Source organism: Mirounga leonina, unplaced genomic scaffold (assembly GCF_011800145.1).
Source record: "Mirounga leonina isolate KUSES-001 unplaced genomic scaffold, KU_Mleo_1.0 Mir_115, whole genome shotgun sequence".
Lineage (NCBI taxonomy): Eukaryota > Metazoa > Chordata > Mammalia > Carnivora > Phocidae > Mirounga > Mirounga leonina.
The window spans coordinates 103,713,324-103,730,889 of record NW_023270268.1 but is presented as its reverse complement, the minus strand read 5'-3'; the positions used below and the strand labels follow the sequence as shown (position 1 = coordinate 103,730,889).

The following is a 17,566-nucleotide window of genomic DNA, read 5'->3' as shown; positions in this document are numbered from 1 at the left end:
CTGGGTCAAATGGGCTCCTTAGTTTCCATGACCAGTTAAAACTAAAGAGGAAATTTAAAACCTTAACATAAAAGTTACCAGTTTTTATGTTTTTTGCAACTCATGTGGCTTTCAAGCAATCAGTAGGATATTTTCGTTCTGCTTGTGATCACCTTCATTTTCTGAATAAGAAATGCTGTTAAGATTTGTTTTCAGTATCCAGAGGTGGTGTTATCATAAGTGTCCGATTTTAATTCTGATTTGAAAAAAAAAGGAAGACTCACATCCTTAGGTGTTTTCCTTAAAATTCAAATAACTTTATTATTCACAGAAATTTCAAAAATCAAATATGCTCTTTTAAACCTAGTGACATCAATAATGAATAATTTCGAGATATGGCTTTTTTATTTTTAATCCTGGAATAGCATAAATTTTAAAATGAAAAGTCTGAGCTTATATAATTTCCTCTAAGACAGTTAAACAATCACTAAAGGCTAGTATTCTAAAGGAATTAGAACTTGATAATTATGTAAAACCTGTAATTAAAAAAAAACCTAGATCTTAAGATTTCCAGGTCCAGAATAAACGGACCCTCTCAAATCATCCATTAAGCAGCCCCTCTCTGTTTGACTACTGATGTTTTGGTTTGGGTTTTTTGTTTGGTTTTTATTGCAAATAATAATTAACTCTACTCCTTAAAAACTGTATCAATCAAAACTTCCCAGTTGTAGATTAAAACGAGCTGAGTAATTCGAAAACAAATTCTTAAGGACTGGGGTCATTCTGATAACAAAAAAACAGATTACGTGGGGAAGATCTAGCCCAAATAAGAATGTCATGACTGTGCACTTCTTTTACCATATTGACATCATCTGGAGAAACAGTTCTTAAAATTCTGTAATGTACAAGTGGTATAACAGATGTCCTAATGGTAGTTTTCTAGGGCTTTCTCTCAGAATCCAAGAAACTACTTCTTCTATAATTGTACACAGTAGGTGGTCTTGTTCCTACAAAACAATGCTAAGTGCTACTTAAACAAACAAAAGAGCTGAAGGAAACACAAATATATTCCTAGCAATTGGAGAGAACCCAGAAGCTTAATAAAACTAAGGAGGGGAGAGGACTACATAATATTGATATCATATTGTATTTATAACACATTTTAGCACATAATTCACATAATTCACTATGTACGTTGATTATAAACCCAAAGTGAAAAAAGAAACAAAAAGGACTCAGTCGTGTTAAAAAAAAGACAAAAACAAAAACAAAACACATAATGTCCACAGGCCTTTCTCAAAATTGTAATGCTATCTTCTCTAAGTTTATAACATTTAAAGAAAGTGACTTTTCAATTAACTTTATTATTACCAAATTGTGACACACTCTGTTCTTCAGAAATGCTGTAAATCTTGAGGGGAGAAGAATCATCTATAGAACTTTTCATCGTAAGTTTTCCTGTTCACCAATTAAACTATGAATACATGCTATCCCCAAGCTGGTAATTGTACAAACTATGCAACATTTTGCAATTCAGGAACAGTCGGCCTTTTGCTATATCACTTACTAACCTCTATGAACTATGTATGGCACCAGTCATATTTCAAGGCTCTTTATTTCTATTTTAATGGTGAGAAGCAACTGTTTTTTCAAGATCTTCATATTGTTTGTAGAGATGAAAAGAAACACATAATTATACAAAGAATAACCTGAGAAGGCTTCATATGTGAATTTAATTTCCTGTACCATGAATAGTTCTAAAACTAACTTCTAGCTGGGGAAAAAAAAAAAAAAAAAAAAAAACACATCAACTTTGAAGCCCCATTTCACAGAAATTCTTTTAGAAAACTGAAGAACTGAATTTTGAATTACGTCTGACAACTACTACGTCACAGTGGAGAAAACTTCTGTAGAGCTGTGGGAAATTAAAAATAATCACCACGAAGAAAAACAAAAATGAGCTTACTAAAAAGGAGAGATATCAGAAGAAATTTTTCAATCTTTAAACGAAACACACTTGATTCTGAACTCCAACTACAAGTCTCAGATAGTATTTAAAATTAAGAAGAAAAACAGGTTTGCTCTAAGGAATATTGGGACCCAGTAAAATTTTTACACTCTTAAAAATATAACCTACTAGATCCAGATGAACTTTCAGCCACATGCAGTAGATTGCTGATCTGTTAAAACACATGGTGTACATTCTGTTTCAGCCCAAGCTTCAGTGACCTGCAGTGAATTGGAAACTTCCTAAAATAACATCTAATTAAAATTCTTTACAGTAGTTTGAGATTGTAATACAGCAAATAAAGTCCGCTCTTACCTTGTTTACTTGCCATCTGTCTCTCTTAAATGTCAAGTACTGAAAATGCTAAAATTATTCTAGTTATTTTAATCCCACATAAATGACAGTTTACAGTAAACGCATATAAGGAAAAATTTAACTTGCTGCTGGAATAATGTCACATATACAGTAGAGAAAATAAAGAGTAGTTACATAATGGAAAGTTATCAGGGACTCAAGACATTTACGCTCCTCTTCAAATGTAATGGTTACCTTGGGTGATGAAAGGAAAACACTTGACTTTCTGTGTCTCATCCTAAGGCTTTACTCCCCCACCTTAGAGTCAAGTAAAAGCGGTACCAGGTGCATCATGTTGCATTACTCCCTGGAGTGCCATTTCTTTTAGAACATAGCAAAAGGGTCAAGACATCTCTGCCTAGACCACCTTCTCTTTATAAATGGTTCCTGAAATCAGAAGATGCATTCAAATCAATTTCAGGAGCTCCAACTTCTCCTTCAGACAGAGACGTCCTCATCCCTGATCAAAACAATCTACTGTGGTTATATGTGTCTAAAACCACCTCCTAGGAAATGAGATGTGGATTCAGGAGCATCCCCAGTCTCGACATAATAAATAAAATTAAATTTTATTATGTAAGAAGAACTATCAAGATAAATTGAAAAGGACAACTCAAGGAGGTTCCCAAACTAGTCTGGGGAAATGACATGAATCCATCACAAAGGCATTGTGAAACAACAACAAAAAAAAGGGCATATATCTTAAGAATTGGGTTTTGTTACCAAAAGAGAGAAACTATTTGGCACATATTTTTAGGGCAAGTTTCAGGACTAAAACATGGAAGAAATGGATGGATCATAGCCAATCAAAATGGTAAAGTTAAGATTACTGACATCCCACACTAGATAACTTACAAAAACACACAAAACCACCCCCACCTTGGTATAGTGAGTCAAAACAAACTACTGACAAATCCTAACAGCTATGTGAGGGGGTGCAACGATAATACACAGTGAGAACACACATGCCTCTGTTTTCCTTTAAAGTCTGCTTCTGAGTCTGCATGGTTGATGTAAGAGAACAGCAATTCCTTTCTTTAAAAGCCCTGTCTACAAATTCAAAATGTCTCAGATGTCCCTCAGAGCTAGTGCGCTCGTGGAAAACAAAACAAAACAAAAAGCAGCTTATATGGCAGGAATACCAGATCCAATCATCCAAACTTGCTTTTTAAAAGGAAAGAGAAAGAGGGGCACCTGGGTGGCTCAGTCAGTTGAGCGTCTGACTCTTGGTTTTGGCTCAGGTCATGATCTCATGGGTCGTGAGATTGAGCCCCCCATCTGGCTCCGCGCTCAGCTTGGAGTCTGCTTAAGACTCTCCCTCTCCAGGGCACCTGGGTGGCTCAGTCAGTTGAGCGTCTGCCTTTGGCTCGGGTCATGATCCCAGGGTCCTGGGATCGAGCCCCGCATCGGGCTCCCTGCTCAGCGGGGAGCCTGCTTCTCCCTCTCCCACTCCCCCTGCTTGTGTTCCCTCTCTATCTCTCTCTCTCTCTGTGTCAAATAAACAAACAAAATCTTAAAAAAAAAAAAAAAAAAGACTTTCCTCCTCCCTCTGTCCCTCCCCACTGCATGTTCTCTCTCTCTCAAATTAACAAATAAATCTTTTTCAAAGAGTAAAATAAAAGGAAACAAAAAGAGATGGCACTTAAATACAGAAATACAGAAAAATTTTAGCTAAAAACTAATTTTCAAGTTTGAAAATCCGTGTACATATCAGAGAATTCCATCCATAGGAACACAAGATGATTGCCAGAATAAGACTTCTTAAACTGGTACACATGTACTCAGGCACTCTCTGAAGAGTTGTGAAAGGATGTACTATCGTCTGTTGCACAGCAAGCTATGAAGAGGATGAGGTACTCCTGGCAAAATACGTAACAAATGAAACTGGACTATTCATGTCGAAAGCATAGATTTTGGGAGGATTCCCCAGTTGCTAAAAAGTCCTGTGTGTTCAGAGTCATATATACAACATAGCAGAGAAACAAAAACAGTCTTTGAAGAAATGTGAAAATCAGAATAAGAGGAAGTGAAAACACTCATAAGAGCTCAGATGGAGAACTAATAATAGGAAAGTCATGAAATATGCTTGCCTTGAGCAGTTTGTGGGACCAGGCAGAATGGTGAAGCTGTGGGTTTTAAGGGCTTTATTTTATAGGTGCTAAGAGTAGCTACAAGATCACTCCATTAAAGAAGTGCTTCCCAATCTTAGTAATGCTACCAACTTTCTCCAAAAATGTCACTGCATTAAAGACATTTTGTGTACACATAGAATTAAAAAGCTGTTTCAAAATATAAATAATCTACAATAAATAATAATGGTGTGACTATGCTTACGGACATTTTTCCTTCTAAAATCAATGGCACTCATTGCTAAATCTGAAGTTGATATTCAGAGCTTGTCTACAAATTCTAAAAGCCAAGCCTCTGGACACTTCATCAGACACTTTCCAGTGTAAAGTTTTCACTTTCCCCTGTTTCTGGGACCTCGTTGCTCTTAATCAAGGAATAAAGCAGGATTTTCAAATAATCTTACAGTAATTCTAAAGCAATAATATATTTTATGAGAGGGCACCTGGGTGGCTCAGACAGTTGAGTCTCTGACTCTTGATTTTGGCTCAGGTCATGATCTCAAGGTCCTGGGATCGAGCCCCACATCAGGCTCTGCACTCAGTGGGGAGTCTGCTCGAGATTCTCTCTCTCTCTCTCTCTCTCCCTTTCCCTCTGCCCCTCCCCCCACTCACACTCTCTCACTCTCACTTTCTAAAATAAATAAATCTTTTAAAAAATTATATATATATATGTATTTTATGAATGTTTGCCAACAATGCAATACTGGACACTGTTAAAGATCACACAGGAAAAGAAATTAGTTTTGCCTTAAAGATTAGACAATGAAATATTCAAAATAATCTGTTTCACAAAATACAGTAATATTTGACAATATATATTTAAGTGCTACATGAAAGGCCTTGATAAATGCTACAGTCCATGGGAGAAGAGACATTTTGGCAAGAGTAATCAGAAAAAGCTGATGAGGGTGGGGACCAAGTGGGGGCGTTAGCTATATTAATACTAAGAAAGGATCTGCACAGAAAGGGGATGAGAGGGAAAATGGTCGGATACAAAGTTGGCATGCCAAGGTAAATTCTCAGGGTAGTGAGCTGGCCAATCTGAAAAGAATGTAAAAAGATAATTTCAATCCTTCTTTTCCAACAAAATTCCTTCAAAGACCTTACCAAACTTATCTTTCCTGGGGATCCTTTAAAATGACGTACAACTGGGAGTGGAGCCCTACAGTGGTAATAAAGGAAGCGTAGTCAAGTGCAAAGAGCTCTGTCAGACCCAGGATCCTCATCCCCCTGTGCCCTCTCAGTAGTCCCTGGTAACTGCACACGGAAAGTAAGATGGTTTCACTCAGGGAGACTCTTGACAACAAGCACAACATCAGAACAGCTAAGGTACTCTTAAAAATGTGGATACTCAGATGCCAGCTGGTAAGGACAGGGTACCATACAAATTCAAGGACATGCACGTTATCATTAGAAGATTAGAATGCATCACCTGGTCCATCGACTCTATAGGGAAACCACTAAATAGATGACTCTGCACTCGGCGGGGGGGGGGTCATTTGCCAAAAACATTAGTGACATATCTTGTGTTTAAAAAAAAAAAAAAAAAACTAAGAAAAATTTAAATTTTATGCACTTTAAAATTATACACATCAGGGGCATCTGGGTGGCACAGTCGTTAAGCATGTGCCTTCAGCTCAGGTCATGATCCCAGGGTCCTGGGATCGAGCCCCACATCGGGCTCCCTGCTCAGCGGGGAGCCTACTTCTCCCTCTGCCTCTGCCTGCCGCTCTGCCTACTTGTGCTCTCTCTCTCTCTCTGTGTCTCTCTCTGTCAAATAAATAAAATAAAAAATAAATAAAATTATACACATCAGAATACTGACACAAGATAGGAGATGGAGGTCTCTAAGAGCTTTAGCCCTCGGTCATGGACTATCTGCCATTAATATTTTATTGCCCCTAGAAGATCACAATGGCCAGCAGTTCATAAAGCATCATGGGCAGAAACGGGAAAAAAGAAAAAGTGAAGAAAATGTTTCCTTTTAAAAATGCAAAGCTTCTAAGACTGCCATGGGCGATTATGTCAGTCATGCAGGGGTTGGTAAACTTTCTCATTGAAGGCCCAGATAGTAAATTTTTTCAGCTCTGTGGACCACACAGTCTCAGTGGCAGCTACCCACTTCTGCCAGTGTAGCCACAGAATGGACAGGTCCACGTGCTCCTGAAATCTTATTTAAAGAAAGAAAAGAGGACTAGATTTGGCCCACAGGCTTTAGTTTACCAAATACTGATAAAGTGGAAAAAAGTAATGTGATAAATTACCAACTTAAACTTCAGTTGCTTTATACAAACATAACTGAGGTGTTTGCAGCATCTGTAAAATGAGCTAACAATTTATTTTCAGAAAAAAAAATTAGGTAAAGTTTCCAATTTCTCTAAAGGAAAAAAATACTTTGCTCATCTAGAAAAATTAAAAGCATAAAAAGTCACAGGCAGCATTTTTCTCTCTCAAGCAACATTTCTCTTTTTTTTTTTCTCTCTCTTACACACAGACACACACAAACACACACGAAAAGGCATGCGAAATGAAGCTTTAAATAAACAGTCCTGAATTTAACTAACAAATATAAGCTGCCTTGTTAAAATAAAAGTTGCATTTACTGACCATTTGACATACAGGATTAATACTGGTTTAATGAAGATGAGAAAACACCTCATTTTTACAAGTATAAAATGTGCTAATTGTTCAAATGAGTTCTCCTGAAACAAAGGTGAAAAGGTTTGCAATGCTGATACCCTTCAGATGCCAACAGCTACAGGCTCACACATGCCAACCTGGTAATGAGACATCATTTAGACATACAAAAAAAAAAAAAAAAGAAAGAAAGAAAAGAAATACATCACATGTAAATATATACAATTCTTGTCAAGTCATGTAACTTCCAATCAAGTTAGCTTCTCCAGATAGAAAAGGGAATTGGAATACTAACTACTCATCTCTGAGGTGTAGTCATTGATAACCAATACAAATAACATATTTCTTATAAAACATAATTTCAATCTTCCTTACCACTGAAACAAAGTATTTGCTTTCAATTATTTGTGTCTAAGCCTAAGTTTACAGTAGTCAAAGTTTAAAAGAGGTACTACTCAATGGAAAAAAAAAATTGTTTTCTCTTTTATAGGATAATGAGTTTGAGATGAAACGGTCTTAGTAAATTTGTTCCTTGTCTTATTTTGAAATACTGTTTTCCTATAAAGCCAATAAGAATAGAAAAAGTTTACTCTAAAAAGTTTTCACTATTGTCCTGGATGTCACAATTATTTCATATATATGAGATTCTTAAAATATTTGATATTTCATAATACACAACTTAATACATATGGCAGAACCCAAGATTTTGGTCTTATACTAACAATCTGAAATATTACCATAATATCTTATTCTTAAGTGAGATTCAAATTTCATAACTTAAGACACAATTATGGTTTCGAGGAAAAAAATGAACATACATATTTTGGGATAAAATTCTCCATGGGTCTCTCACATGTCTGCACATATTTTGATCACAGATACTGACACCTTTGTTTGGGACTATCCTTTCAGAAACACTTATAAAGCAAACAGCCTTGGATGATAGCAACAGTGTCTCCTTCTGGAACAAAAACAAGATTTACTATCCAGTGTCTCCTTCCAGTACAAAGGTTAGGCCAGTTTACCTCCCATTATAAAAGATGCAGGTTCCTTAAGCTCAGGGTTCTTTCCTAATGCAATCCACTGAGTGAGCAAGTGTCACCTGTCCTTTATATCCCCCTGTAGATGGGAGTCAGGGACCTACACAAATGGTGATATTCTGCCTAATGCTATTACTAAAACTAATAAACAGTCATTTTTCTCCAACCATTCTTACGTCTTCTGTCAGCATTTATGAAGTGTGGCTGATTGCCTTCAAAATTAGTTTTTGACAACATAGTTTTAAAGAAATGTGTCCTAAAGTCAAGTTACACCATAAAATATGTCTAAATTGTGTTTATTGATGTTGGGTTATCTATTGGGGCAGATATCATAGACTGACTGAATATCCTTTCCCAATCCTTTTCTCCCTTGTCTTTCACTAAAATGAAAGAATGCTGAAATTTAAAATTATCAATAGACCAGGCACCTTTGTAGCAAGGGGAGACTTGGTGGCCTAAAAAGGCCTCAAAGAAATCTGCCTGAAGGAGCAAGTCAGGTAGAAAACTTCCAGGCAGCTTTTTGATCTATGATAAAAAGAGGACAGACATATCTGGTGCTGCCCTGCCCTTTTTTCCTGTCTAGTGGCCTTAACAAAGATAAAACCACAGCAGAAATTTTACAACCATGAAGTGACTAGAACGAGGACAAACCCAACTAAGGGAGGAGATTACAAAGCCAGAAAGCTTGAGTCTCTGGCAGCACTGTTGAGAAATATATATCCCTATACTCCTGAACTACTGTTGCTTAGGTATTGTTACTTTTAGCCAAACACATTCTTAATTCATGCAACTTACATACTTGGTTATGTTGATAAAACATTTTCAAAATTTTACTGTCCAAAAATGAGATTAATACTTTAAGCCAAGAGTTGGCAAACTATAACCGAAAGCCAATTGTGGTAGACACAGCATGTCTACCACATGTTTTTTTGTAAATAAAGTTTTATTAGAACACATCCATGCCAATTCATTTACATATGGTCTATGTCTGCTTTCCTACTATAAAGGCACAGCTGAGTAGTTGCCAGAGACCATGTGGCAAAATCTAAAATCTAAAATATTTACTATCTAGCTCTATACAGTTTGCTGACCCTGGTCTAAACTATTCAATATGCCACTTGTAGAAACAATTATTTACTCGTTTAAATTAAGATCCTTGAATTTATTCCCTAAAGTCTTAATTTGAAGTCCATACTTACAATACTCTTTATCTTAATATTAAAGGTACAAAGTGGATGGGAAGTGTAGCCTTCTCTATGCCAACATGGAACACACCTCACACCTCTTTTTTTTTAATTTGCAATACAGAAAACTTTGTAAGCAGATTTAGCAACGATGATGTAAGTCATAATCAACTATTTTAATTAATCCTCCAGAGTTTTTATCACAAAATGAAAGAGTAAAACAGGGAATCTTAATCAAGTGATAATCAGGGCTATTAATATTATAACCTTTAATTAAATATACAAATTTGTAGTATTAATAATTTCTAAAGAGAGACATAACATTGAAATCAGTAAGAACGTTTGTTGTAAAAAGGTATTTATAAATATATTTATGTCGATATATATAAAAATATTGAAGGAGTCACACCATGTTTTTAATATATGCATAAAAATTAATCAAGAAAGTAATTCACCATGCTTTTTATTATAAATACGAAAAAAATTACAAAAACTATTTAACCTATAGGTCTTTCAAAAAAATGTTTTAAGTAATTTGTTTGTCATTATCTTCAATAGAGAAAAGTCTTCCATACTTCTCATGACATATACTCTAATGAGTTTCCATTTTCTTCTCCTGAGTATAAATTTTATACTACCATTTATTTGGTCACTGTTATGGGTTGAATTGTGTCCCTTAAAAAGATACATTGAAATCTTGGGGCACCTGGGTGGCTCAGTTGGTTGAGCACCTGACTCCTGATTTCGGCTCAGGTCATGAACTCAGGGTCATGAGATCAAGCCCCGTGTCAGGCTCACGCTGGGTGCGGAGTCTGTTTGAGATTCTCTCTCCCCCTCCCTTTTCCCCTACATGCCCTGCCCCCCACCCCCCGCTCTCTATTTCTCTCTCTAAAAAACAAATAAAAATACATTGAAATCTTAACCTCAACCCTACCTTAAATGTAGCCTTATTTGGAAACAGGATCTTTGTAGATGTAATAAAGTTAAGATGGAGTCATTAGGCTGGGCCCCATCCAGTCTGATTGGCATCCTTGTTAAGAAGAGGGAAATGGGGACATATGCAGAGGGACAAGAACACCCTGTGATGACTAAGGCAGAGATTAAAGTTGTGTTGCTAGAAGGCAAGGAAAGCCCGGAGCTACTGAAACTAAAAGGGTCCTGGAAGCATCCTCCCTAGAGCTGAAAGGAGCACAGCCCTGCTGACACCTTGATTTCAGACTTCTGGGCTCAATTTCTGTGAGAGAATCAACTTAACATAAACTGTTGTTCTAGCCACTCAGCTTATAACATTTTCTTATGGCAACCCTAGGAAACTAATATACTTACGTATGTTTGATTACCTAGGATTACAAGATCAAATGATCAGATGTTCAAAGTAATATAGTTCAATAATAAGTCTAAATTATCTTTTCTTCAATGATCCTACCAAACCAAGCAGCCTCAATCTCTATTATCTGAATCCATAAATGAATACGTTTTGTAATTCCCTCATAGGTGTATCCTGCTATAATCAGCACATCTATAAACAATTGATGTATAAATGCAAATTCAAATAAGAACTCATGTTCTAATAGCTTAAAGAAACAAAAGATTAATATTAAAAATGGATTTAGAAAACTGAGTGTTTCTGAAGCACTTTATTTCAAAATAGTCAACATGAGTACTATTTTATGACCTACCCAATTAGTGCTGGATGCTAATCTGTTTGGATTCCTGGAAACTCCACTTTGTTAAATCACTAGGGAAGAAAAAAAAAACAAAAAACGGCACTTCTTGGGCTAGATTTTCAAGCATTCCTCAAGCTATATGATTATTACTGCAGCTTGTCTGTTTTATAAACAGACTTCAATTTAGTTTTTTAAGAAAGTGCCAAAGGAGCTGTCTTTAACTACATAACAAATCTGCTGCTTGAAAGACATCATTCATCAACCTTCTTTGTTGGGAGTATTGTTATTACGAAACTAAAAACAGGCATTCTTTTTTGAGTGCTTCTGGATTTTAATTATCAAATTTGAATGTCACCAGATATTTACTGAAAGGAAATAATCAATTTTAATAAGCTGCCTTAAGACTGAAAAACATAAAAGGTATTCAACCATAAAGTCAAGTTCACTTGAGTCTTGTAAGCTGGCTTACTGTTTTATAATACAATGCTTATTGCTCTCAGGAATTTGTAAACATTTAATAAACCTAAACTGGAGGGAGAAAAAATTCTCCAATTATAAAATCAAAATATCATATGTGTATAATATATAATTTGACTTGGAAGGAATTTAAATAAATTGCAATAAAATTTTTGAAAGCTAATAAATCAGGAGTTATTTAGAGGCTGCTTGATATTAACATAGGGTTGGGAAAAAATAAATAAATAATATAAAATGAATTAAATGTAAACATTTTAAAAAATAAAATTAAAAAAAAAAACAATGAATTTAGTTTTAAATTATATCTTAATAACTTCTTTGGATTTTAAAAATGTACTCCAAAGAAGAAATTGTTGGCAAAACCCCCTTCACTTTTCACTTACATGAAAATCAATAAGAAAATTATTTTGTATCTACTTAGCAAAAGCAGCATAGATGTAGTTACTTACAAAGTCCTTACCAAAGATTCTTCAAGCTCTCACCTGCCCACTCTAACAGACTCCCTTTGTTTAACTTTGAAAACATTTGTCTAAGTAACTTTCTTGTGGTCTCTCCTTTCACAGTGTTAAAAAATAAGCCCCTTTATTTCCAAACTTCAGAAAAGTATATTCACATCTCTCAGATGCTTAAGAAATATGAATGAAAGCATTCTTATCAAGACTACATAAACTTTCTATTCATTTATGATAAGTCAATCTCAGGAAGATGTTCAAGTTTTCTAAAGAAAATTCCATTTCCTACCTGGCAGACACTGCTACTCGAAAGTGTTGACTACTATTTGTCCTCTCAATCTAAGTTACCTATTACTTTAAAATATCAAAAATTAATCTTTTGTTCCTCTAGCCTTCCATCGAAAAGAAAAAAATGCTTAGAATGCAAATGTTGAAAAAATTAAACGGCAATTGAATGTTTATACTAAAGTACTTGTGCTAAAAAAAAAATATCAGTAACCTATTTTCATTTATTTAGAAATCATATTTTTCTACTTGCAACTTGTCCCTTGTCCTCATGAAATGCAAAAGCGCTACAATTTCCACCATTAATAAATAAAAAGAAAGGAAAGAAATAGAAAGACTAGAAAGAAAGAAATAAACCATTCCCTCTCATGCATCATTCAACAATACATACTTCATAAAATATATGAAATACATTCAATACTGTATGAATTATTTATAAAAGAAAGGCATAACTTCCCTAAGACTAATTCTCCTGAAAATGATTATTGTAAAAACAAAAATAGTATTTTTACTAGAAACTACTACTGGATTTGAAAAATTATTTAACAGACTGATACAACAACAGTAGCCTTTAGTTTGAAACAAACTGCATCTTTGTTTTATGGTGTTGAAATGTCTGAACCAAAAAATATTGTGGCCATCCAGAAAATAATTTAAAGGCTGAAAAAACATAGATTGGAGTCAGGAAACCAACCAAGGCTACATTGAACACTTGGAGCAGAAATGGCAGCAGACTATTCAAAAGCAGTCTTTTCTCTATTTCCTTCTCGCAATGTACAGAGCTGTCTACGAGAAAATGTAGAACTTAATGTGGCATTTTAAACAAGGCCATTAACCTGTGAATTCTAGTAATAATGAAAACTATTACATAAAGCCCAAATTGTGTGTACAGGTGAATCTCTTTACACGGTTAAACGGAAAACCCAGAAGGAATTTCATGACTACTTCCATGACTGATGCAATCAACTGAATTTGCATTTACACAAATTTAAACATCTAAACTGATACATTATTATTTGGCCAAAGCCATGTTGCCTACAGGGGTCTGAAGAAAGCTAAGTAGGTTTGTTTGCAGCTTTGTGTTTTTGTTGTTCCTGTTATTGTTGTTGCTGATATTTTCTGATTCAACTTTTAACTTAACCATGTATCCTTAAAATATCAGTTCCAAAATGTTCTTGGTACACTATCTCATAAATTACAGCACAGGTATAAACAGCAAGCATAGTGATTTGTAGTCCTTAAGAGGGAAAAGCACTTTATTAATATAGCAGGGAATACATTTTCTTTGTTCAATCAAGAGAGAAAGATTTTTGCGTGATACTACTGAAGGATCTTAAATAAAGACTAGCATCTTCCAGGACTAATCTTTCTAGGTTGAAATACTTTTTAAAAAAATTCTTACTTGGGATGCATATTATTACACAAGCCATGCACACTGATTTTCTACAATACATGTGCATAAGGAATGGTCCAGCAGCTGTGAAATGACATTAATAAGACAACAGCATCTGTGTATTACTCTCTGGCATGAATTTTTTAAAGGCCTTTTTTTCCCTCACTGATAGGTCATCAAACGCAGAGCTATTTTTCCACCTCAGTTGACTTTTGGTTTTGTCTCAGTGGTTGTAAACCAGAATGTGGGAGGGGAAAATGGGTTGTTGCACTCTGGTTCACTGAAGCAGCTCTGAAATATGGAAAATCTGAGTATCCTTAGGCCATCCCCTCTGGGTGTTCTAAAACAGTGTCCAAAATTTGGCCTTGCCAAGCAGGTGATTAACACATAACTTCTTATATGAAAGAGTAAATATCACTACTGAAATGGCCAACTGACGAAACTACCAGTCAAATCCCTGAAGAAAGGCCCCCCCTGTCAATTCTACTTGTTAGCTATAGCTAGCTTCACACTCATTGTGACTTTTGCCACTAAAAATTTAAGCCACATGATAAAAAGTTTCACCTCTCCTCTGTGCTTCATTGAAACTACAAATTCTCCCTTCTCTTCGTGATCCCCAGCCTCCACCCCACACATACACACGAAAACTTTCTGTGTGCCAGAAATCACTGAATTACTTTTCCCAAAAATAGCAGCTCAGAAGGGTTTAGACATTCAGCTGGAGACACACTAACTCAGTGTGAGGTTCAATTGTTTGTAGGAGAGAGAAAAGAGAGAGGGAAAAAAAAAAAAAAAAAAAAACTTGGGAGAAGTGATACCAAAGAAGAGGTTTACTGTAAAAGTCCAGCAAGGCATGAAGCATGCTTCTCACCAGAAATCATCATTCCACCCATTCTCAAGGAGGCTTTCACGATGCCTGTAATATCTATTTCACTAGCAAATAAATTCATCTATATTTCTACCTCTCACCTATACACACAAAAAAATACATCGCATGCTATTTGCTATATTTCTTCATTTATCCTTCTATTTATGATATTTGTCAAGTTATGTGAAATTGCTTTAAAAATTTAGGCTACAGGGGCACCTGGGTGGCTCAGTCATTAAGCGTCTGCCTTCAGCTCAGGTCATGATCCCAGGGTCCTGGGATGGAGCCCCACATCAGGCTCCTGGCTCGGCAGGGAGCCTGCTTCTCCCTCTCCCACTCCCCCTGCTTGTGTTCCTGCTCTCGATGTCTCTCTCTCTGTCAAATAAATAAATAAATAAATAAAATCTTTTAAAAAAATCCAGGCTACTCATATTTCAGCAATCAATTAAAATGGAGCTTATTCAAAGTTGATACCTGAAATTTTCCCATTTGTCCTTACACTTAAAACAAATCCACAAAGAACTTTTTGATACAACAGTGTATCACAGTGTACTCTTTGATTCATGAGCTCATCAGCACAATGTCCCTCAACAGAGTACATAATCACTTGGGGCAATGCTGATATAGTCAGTAGGCTCCAAATCCCTCTCTCTCCTGTTACTGCTCCCTTCAGTTTTCAGCTTAATAATACCAACATCCCTACTGACATTGTTTGCAGAAGCAAAGATTTTTCAGAGAATTTATGATATTCTCAGTAATCAGTGCATCATCCATGTTCCATAAGGCTCATTCTACCAAATGGAATACTTTGTTGCCTACCGTAAGAACATTCTAAGAAGCTTCTTTTATTTTCTATAGAGCAAAACGTCCCAGAGTTCCATGTACAATGGCACACTTTAGCCTCAGCTTGCACTTAAAATCCCAAGGAAACTTAGAAGTGAATGTGTAAAAATAGATTACCACCAAAAGAAACATAAATCAGAATCTATGCCCTTGTGATGGTACAGCAAGAATGGTCCATTATTATGAATTCTGATTAAACATGTACCAAATGTAAGTTCTGCATAAAAATGGCTGGTCACAGAACACTATCAGAAAATGAACATGGATGACAGTAAAATTCATTTAGGAATATGCTATATCAGCATAGAAACTAATAAACTTTGTCTTAGGGTGGAATTTAGGAGAGTGACAAAATTTACTTGGACACTTAAAACACAGAATTTATAGAGTCCCCTCAACATGATCAATCAGCATTATGCAACCTATCATCATCTGTGGAAATCTACCACAAGCAATCAATATGTATAGAGATTCCCCCATGACATGCTCCCACATAAAAAGCCAAAAATATCAAAATTTATAAATGAAATAGTAATTACATCTACTGGGTTAGAAAATGTTTCAGGTTACTAAAGAAGTCATAGAGTGGGGTACAAGTTTACCACATCATATATGACTACATCCAATGAAAGCACTGTATCTGCTCAAATTCCTAGACTGAGAAACTAAACACCTTCTCACTAACCTGATATCCTAATAAGTGAAATTAAATGGATTTCTTTGCTGGTTCATGAAGAATTTCAGGGCTACTAATTTTGAATAAGAAGTATAAATACAGTTATAAAACAAGTTGATTTTATTAGATCACTGGTAGAACTACAAAGTAAAAATATAGTGTCAAACATAAACAGCTGGACTCCCTAACCGTGGTCATTCTTAAAAGAACTGCAAGAAGAAATAATCACTACGATATTTCTCTACTTTGCTTCTGATGCCATGTGGTGATTTACATTCCTCTTGGCAGTCCTGGAGCGTCTTAGAGCTTTAAAACTAAATAAAAGGCAACTGAAATATTCACCACCTTCAAGATGTGTACACTGTCATACAAGTATATTAAGTGATGAGCCTAGAGTTATAATTGGGTAGATATTTATGATTATGTTAGAGTTCATCACTAATTTAGAGAACAAATTATATATAAGTAAACATTTATGCCATTTTACATTTTGGCAGAGGGTTTTTCTATGTTTGATTTTGATGGTTTTACTCACTCTGGGTATTTGTTTTGCTGTTATTTACAGACAAGTTCAGCGTCTACACACCTAGATAACTGAATTTGCTATTAGACAACCCTAGGCTTTATCAGACTACACGAGGCTAGCTTTTCTGACCTGAAAGAAACATTAGTGGTTTCTTGGAGGTTTTCCTATATGTAAAGAAACTAAAATCCTGAAAGATTAAGTGTCGTAAGCTAAAATCCAACTTGCCTATATAAAGATATTAGATATTTTAACTAATATTTGTTTTCAAATGTGGAAATCTAAATATATTATCACTATCAGTGAATATTCTAGATGTTTGCTGGAGAGGTGGGGGTTGGGAGGGATGGGGTGGCTGGGTGATAGACATTCGGGAGGGTATGTGCCATGGTGAGTGCTGTGAATTGTGTAACACTGTTGAATCACAGACCTGTACCTCTGAAACAAATAATACATTATATGTTAAAAAAAGAAGAAGATAGAAGGAAGGGAAAAATGAAGGGGGGGGAAATCAGAGGGGGAGACGAACCATGAGAGACTATGGACTCTGAGAAACAAACTGAGGGTTTTAGAGAGGAGGGGGGTGGAGGGATGGGTTAGCCTGGTGATGGGTATTAAAGAGGGCATGTACTGAATGGAGCACTGGGTGTTATACGCAAACAGTGAATCATGGAACACTACATCAAAAACTAATGATGTAATGTATGGTGATTAACATAATAAAAAAAATAAAAAAATAATAATAAATAAAATATCCCAAAAATGGAAAACTACTCTTCTTCATTTGATTTAAGATAGATCATGAGATATAAGACTAAAATAGCCAGATGACAAATTTTAAAGGGGAATCTCTAAGTCTGGAATCCTGGCTATAAAGTGAAGATTCAGTTGACGTCCCTTTAGTCTTTGCCACTGCTCTTCAGTTTCTCACTTAACAGTCAGACCCTGAGAGTCAAGCATCATCTCCCACCCACATCTATGACCTGCACATAACCAATCAAGGCTGCATCTTAAAGACACTCCCCTCCACTACCAAATACTGGTGCATGGA

At 35.6% G+C, this 17,566-nt stretch overlaps 1 protein-coding gene across 1 annotated transcript in view; it reads right to left on the bottom strand.

Moving 5' to 3' along the window:
* Positions 1-17,566, bottom strand: part of CBLB (Cbl proto-oncogene B) — a 222,195-nt gene that overhangs the window by 189,107 nt on the left and 15,522 nt on the right. The gene's annotated exons all lie outside the window — the stretch shown is intronic.